The sequence below is a fragment of the Phacochoerus africanus genome, chromosome 5, assembly GCF_016906955.1.
Source record: "Phacochoerus africanus isolate WHEZ1 chromosome 5, ROS_Pafr_v1, whole genome shotgun sequence".
NCBI lineage: Eukaryota > Metazoa > Chordata > Mammalia > Artiodactyla > Suidae > Phacochoerus > Phacochoerus africanus.
Genome location: NC_062548.1, coordinates 23,505,462 through 23,511,347, shown reverse-complemented (window position 1 = coordinate 23,511,347; position 5,886 = coordinate 23,505,462). Strand labels below are relative to the sequence as shown.

General features: G+C 40.1%; 1 pseudogene; it reads left to right on the top strand.

Annotated features, from left to right (window-relative positions):
* Window positions 1-1,655: 1,655 nt before the first annotated feature.
* On the top strand, window positions 1,656-2,147 carry LOC125126736 (mitochondrial import inner membrane translocase subunit Tim17-A-like; annotated as a pseudogene).
* Window positions 2,148-5,886: the final 3,739 nt, after the last annotated feature.

Here is a 5,886-nt window from a genome sequence, read left to right as displayed (position 1 = left end):
AACTGGCCAAAGATGTTCCCCTGGTTCTTTTATAAATGTTGGTGCAACTTCTGATTCCAGAATCTCTTGTTGAGAAGAATTACAGAGGTGGAGATCATCATGCACTTGGGTGGCAGCAGAGAGAGAAGATAAATGCTTCCGTCTTAAATATTTCAAAATCTTTATGTATGATATCTACAAAAATATATATTTGTAGTCTTAGACATTGGGTTCCAATGTAAATTTTAGCAGATTAAAATTTTGAAAGATTTTACAATATTTCAAGCTTGGAGCTTTTATAGCTTCTCAGTGAAACTTTTTAGAACCTGGGAAGAAGAGATTCATGTTTAAAGTAACACAAATGTGAAATATATATGTTTGGTATAGTCCAATATAAAATACAAACTATCCTTTTTAAAAGATTTATTTATTTTTTTACATTTTACACACAGCCAGTATTCCTAAAATTTTTACTCTTGCAAGCATGAAATGGTTAAAAGGTTGTTTTGAATAGTATCATTTCCACAATGTTAAAATGTACATTGAGTCTTTCTTATTTGCAAGGCTGTTTACTTGGACTGGCCTTGACCTAGGGCAATCAGCTTACACACAAATATTGGATATGTTGGTGACCCAAGATGAGGAAGGATTACATAAAAATTCAGTGAAGTAAGCCACTTACAGAAAGATGAATATTGCATGATTACATGTACATGAGGTAGCTAAAATAGTCAAATTGATAGAATTAAATGGTGGGGTGGAGTTCCCACTGTGGTACAGTGGGTTAAGGACCCACTGTTGCTGTAGCTATGATGTAGGTCACAGCCGCACCTTGGGTTTTTTCCCTAGCCCAAGAACTTCCATACAGCGTGGACATGGCTGAAAAAAAAAAGAAAAAAGGTGTGGAATGGTGGGGGCTAAAGGTCCGGTGGGGCAGGGGGACGTAGAGATACTAAGTAAAATGTACCAAGTTTCAGTTAAGACCGATGATATAATTTATAGATCTGCTGCTTGTACAATATTGAATGATCAGTCACGACTACTGTATTGTACACTTAATAGTACTTTGTTAAGATAGTACATCTCATGTTAAGTGTTTTAACCACATTAAAATAAAATAACATTAAAAAATAAAATTTCCAAAGCAAAACATAATATGAAATGTTAGTGAATGAGATCATAATACAATTATTTATATTTCATAAAGCACATCACAAAATTAATAGAGAACATCTAAGAAGATATTTACAATGTTTAAAACTGAAACATGATTAAAATCTAGACTTATAAAAAGAAAAAGACTTCTGCCAATCAACAAGAGGACAAGTCAAGAGAAAAATAGGTGAATAATATAAATAGGCAATTTATAAACAGAAACCCTTAAATGATAACATTTAAGTTAGCTTTCAGACATGCAAATTAAAATTAAAAATGCATACTATACATACAATACGTACTAGATGGGCAAAAATTAGAAAGTAAACCACTGAATTGGTGGGTAATAGGAACAAGGGACCCTAATATGTTGCTGGCTGGAAGGGGAATAGAGAAGAGCTGTTCTGGAGATCAGTCTAGACCACTTAATCAAGTTAAGTATAGACACGTTTAATACAGAAAATTAGCCGTTTACCCCGCATCGCGGTGCCGTGAAGTCAAGGTGGAGGAATACTCGCGAGCCCTGCCCCTGGCGAATTGTGCATGACTGTGGTGGGGCCTTCACCATGGGAACCATAGGTGGTGGTATCTTTCAAGCCATCAAAGGTTTCCGCAGTTCTCAGGTGGGAGTAAACCACAGACTACGAGGGAATTTGACAGCTATTAAAACCAGGGCTCCATAGTTGGGAGGTAGCTTTGCAGTTTGGGGAGGTATGTTTTCCACCATCCACTGCGGCATGGCCCAGGTGTGCGGGAAGGAGGACCCCTGGAACTCCATCACCCGCGGTGCCTTGACAGGAGCCATCCTGGCGGCAAGAAACAGACAGGTGGCCATGGTCGGCTCAGCCGTGATGGGTGGCATCCTCCTGGCCTTAATCGAAGGAGATAGCATCTTGTCAAGATTTGCCTCTGCACAGTTTCCCAACAGTCCACCATTTGCTAAAGACCCCTCCCAGCTGCCTTTAGCCCAGTTACCGGCCTCGCCTTTTGGAGACTATCAGCAGTATCAGTAGGACTTCTTCCCCAGAACACGCAGTGGTTCAAGGAGGGAGGTCAGAAGATCAAGTTCAATCGGTTTTGAAAACCGTAGGTGGGACCACTTGGCTGATGGACTCTGAAGAGACATTTAGCAACTTTTCTATTTAAAGGAACATGGGGAAGGGGGTCTTAGAAGTTGGTACATTTTTTATTCACACTTGGATTGCATCTGTGAGCAAAATCAATGTCTAAAATCCTTGAAAGGAAATGGAGGAAGTGCTTAGAAGATGAAGGAGGAAGCAGCGCTGGAGCGGGGCCGCCTTTCCCCGGGGGCTCCTCTGCCTGGTTTTTTCTTCACACAATAAAAGACGCCCAGACATCGCTCATTCTTCTAAAAAAAAAAAATACAGAAAATTAGGAATATATATTCATTCCCATGCTTGCCTTCTTTTAGTTTGCATAACAATATCATTATATACATAATCCTGCTAAGTGTTTTCATATGTATTTTATGTTTCATGCCTATTAGGAATAGGATTGATGTCCGTTATTCTTTCTGACTTGTTACATATACCATACATAGAAAAAATTTATCTTTAAAAATATTATTAATCAAATGTATAATTCTTTTATTAATCCTAAGAATTTTCATGTGATTTTCCTGGATTTGAAGGTAAATAAGCATTTCTTCTGTAGGAAAAAATAATCCGTGTTCTTATTTTCAATATTCTAAGATTATTTTCATTATAACTGAATTGTTTTGAAATGTCAGGGTTTTTTTTGTTTTTTTTTTTTTGTTTTTGTTTTTTGTCTTTTCCTTTTAAGGCCACACCCAGAGCATATGGTGATTCCCAGGCTAGGGGTCGAATCGGGGCTACAGCTGATGGCCTACACCATAGCCACAGCAACATGGGATCCAAGCCATGTCTGCAACCTCCACCACAGCTCACGGCAATGCCAGATCCTTAACCCACTGAGCAAAGCCAGGGATCAAACCCACAACCTCATGGATCCTGGTTGGATTCATTTCCACTGTGCCACAATGGGAACTCCAGCATACATTTATTATTTCACCTTTTCTGGGGGTCAGAAGACCAAGTATGGAGTTTGGATCTGCTCAAGTTCTCATGATGGCTGAAATCAAGATGTTGGCTGGAGATGTGGTTCTTAGCTGGGATGCAGGGTCTTCTAAGCTCATTGGTCCATGGCAGAATTCATTTGCATCCTGCTGCAGAATCAAGGTTCCCAGTTTCCTGTTGCTGTTCAATGACAATCTCAGCAACCGGAGGCTGTCTGCAGTTCCTTCGCCCATGGCCCTGACCGTTGAAAACATGAAAGTTTGCTTTCTTCTAGATACTCTAGAGCATGTTTCTCTGATTTCCAGTTCTGTGACCATTTGAAGAAAATCTTCTGTGTTTAAAGGATTCACATGACTAGGTCTGGCCCATATGGACAATCTCCCCATTTTAACATCAACTAATTGTGGACCTTATTTACATCTGCAAAATCCCTTTACAGCAGAACTGAGATAAAATGTCAACTGGACATCTAGCAGAAGGAGTGTGAACATACAGGGTGAGGGTTTCTGGGGTGCCCCCTAGGATTCTGCTGATGAGGAAAGCCATGTAGGATATCCTATCGACGAAGTGACAGTTCTGTCGTGGATGACATGGTCCTTTTATTATTCCTGTAGGGAGTTTTATATATTTTTATCTTTGCAAGAAATCATGGTGGGGTACTTTTCAAGATTAATATGTCATATGTGTTCTGTAAGACATACTTCCCCATTCTTTCCCCTACTTATTATTAGTGTTATTAATATCCCCTATTTACAATGGTCTTTGCCAGATTTCTTCTCTTTTAAGTTTTCCTTACCTTACTCTTAAAAAAAAATGAGTCACTATATCCAGCTTATAATCAATAGGAGGTAAATTAAATGCTACCTGAGGATGGGTTGGGGAGGAAGGGTTGTGTCTACCTGTATCACCTGTAATTCTTCTCCAAGGAAGATCTGTCCTTTGTTTCTGTTTACTAATTTATATCAACATGAATTCATGAATATTTATTTTATTTGTGTTATCATCCAATATTTGTACATTCATTTTTTTGCTCAAATTTTTCCAGTTTTGGCCATTAGGAGCTCTTTCAGGCTGGCTTCTGGGCAGAACTGGCCTCCCAGGCATGAGACTTCTGTAGACGTACCTGAGTCCACAAGTGGGGCACCATCTCAAAATGGTTAATAAATTTATCTTTACATTTGTGTTTTTTACTGGGTATCTGATGGGACAGTGTCATGTGCTGGAGGCTTGAGACGTATTGTTCATGCTTTATTCACACATGCTTTGGGTCCTTGGAAATGCTCTGGCTTCTTCCTTCCCCTGGGAGCTCTGAGATAACTGATACCTTGCTCACTGGTGGCCTCTGTCCCTTTGGCATGAGAAGGACTACATTCTGCCATCACTCTCTGCCCTGAATTAAGACAGGGAAAGTGGAACCTGTGCACAGGTGCCCTGGAGTATCTCTCGGGCATGGCAATAGCCATTCCCATCTGAGCTGGTAGCATCTGCATGTCTGCTTGTCCATGATCCTGAGACTGTGTCCTGGCAGGGCTATCTCTCGCTTTGAGCCCACCCCCAATGCAGGCAACTCTTCTGTCCTGGAGCAGAGGTGAAAAGACCCTGGGGTTGTCTCTGCTGTAGGTCGGGACAGTAGGCTCATGGAAAAGGGAGATGACTGGCTCAACTGTCCCAGCCTCCACTCCCAACTGGGATGCAACAGGTGCATCCGAGCCTGGAGGCTGGCAGGATGGGATACTTCAGCTCTCAGGCATCATCTCCATCCTGGGTCAAGGGGTCAAAGGACTCTTGGAAGACTGTGAAAGTCTTACATGGATATCTGCTTCCCTAGATTGAACTCTTTCAGGCAAGTTCCACATCTATAAGGACCTTTTCTTCCTTGTCCGGCCTTCCTGACTTGGGCTTCCATTTGTTTCTTCAGGTTTTGGGAAAAAGCTACAAAATATAAATTGCTGCAATGTTGGTAATTCTGCATATAAGTTAGATGCTCTGGTATTGACCTTTAGAATTGTAGTTATATGACATAAAGATAAACACTAAAATGTATACAAGTGTTAAAATTTAAACTTTTCTTTTCCTATGACAATATTAAGTAGTGCCTTATTCCATTTGGACTGCTATAAAAAATACCCTAAGTCTAGGGTATGATTTATAAACAACAGTAACTTATCTCACAGTTCTGGAAGCTAGGAAGTCTGAGATCAAGATGCTGGCAGGTTCTGTGTCCGATGAAAGACTCCTTCCTGGTTCAGAGAGGGTAAACTTTTCATTGTGTCTTCACATTGAAGAAGGAGGGTGAGAGAGCTTTCTGCTCCTTTTATAAGTCACTAATCCCAATCATGAGCATCCCAGCCTCATGACGTCTTGACCTTCCAAAGGCCCACTCCAATTACTGTCACTTTAGGGATTAAGTTTCAACATATGAATTTATCAAATATGAATTCGACACATGAATTCTCTCTCATAACATTTTGAGAGAGAAACTGCAGAGGCAAGGAAATATATGAGTATCTTTAACAAATTTTATATTTGTTTTTTGAATAAGAAATCCCCACGTTGAACGTGAGTGCCTACAAATCCATAAATTCTGTGGATCCAAAAAATCACAAAGTAGGTGCAGTATCATTTTGAAACGTCCCCATCTTTTCCCCTTGATTTTTTTTTCCTTTGGGTCCTTTATGTTCTGACACTGAGATAT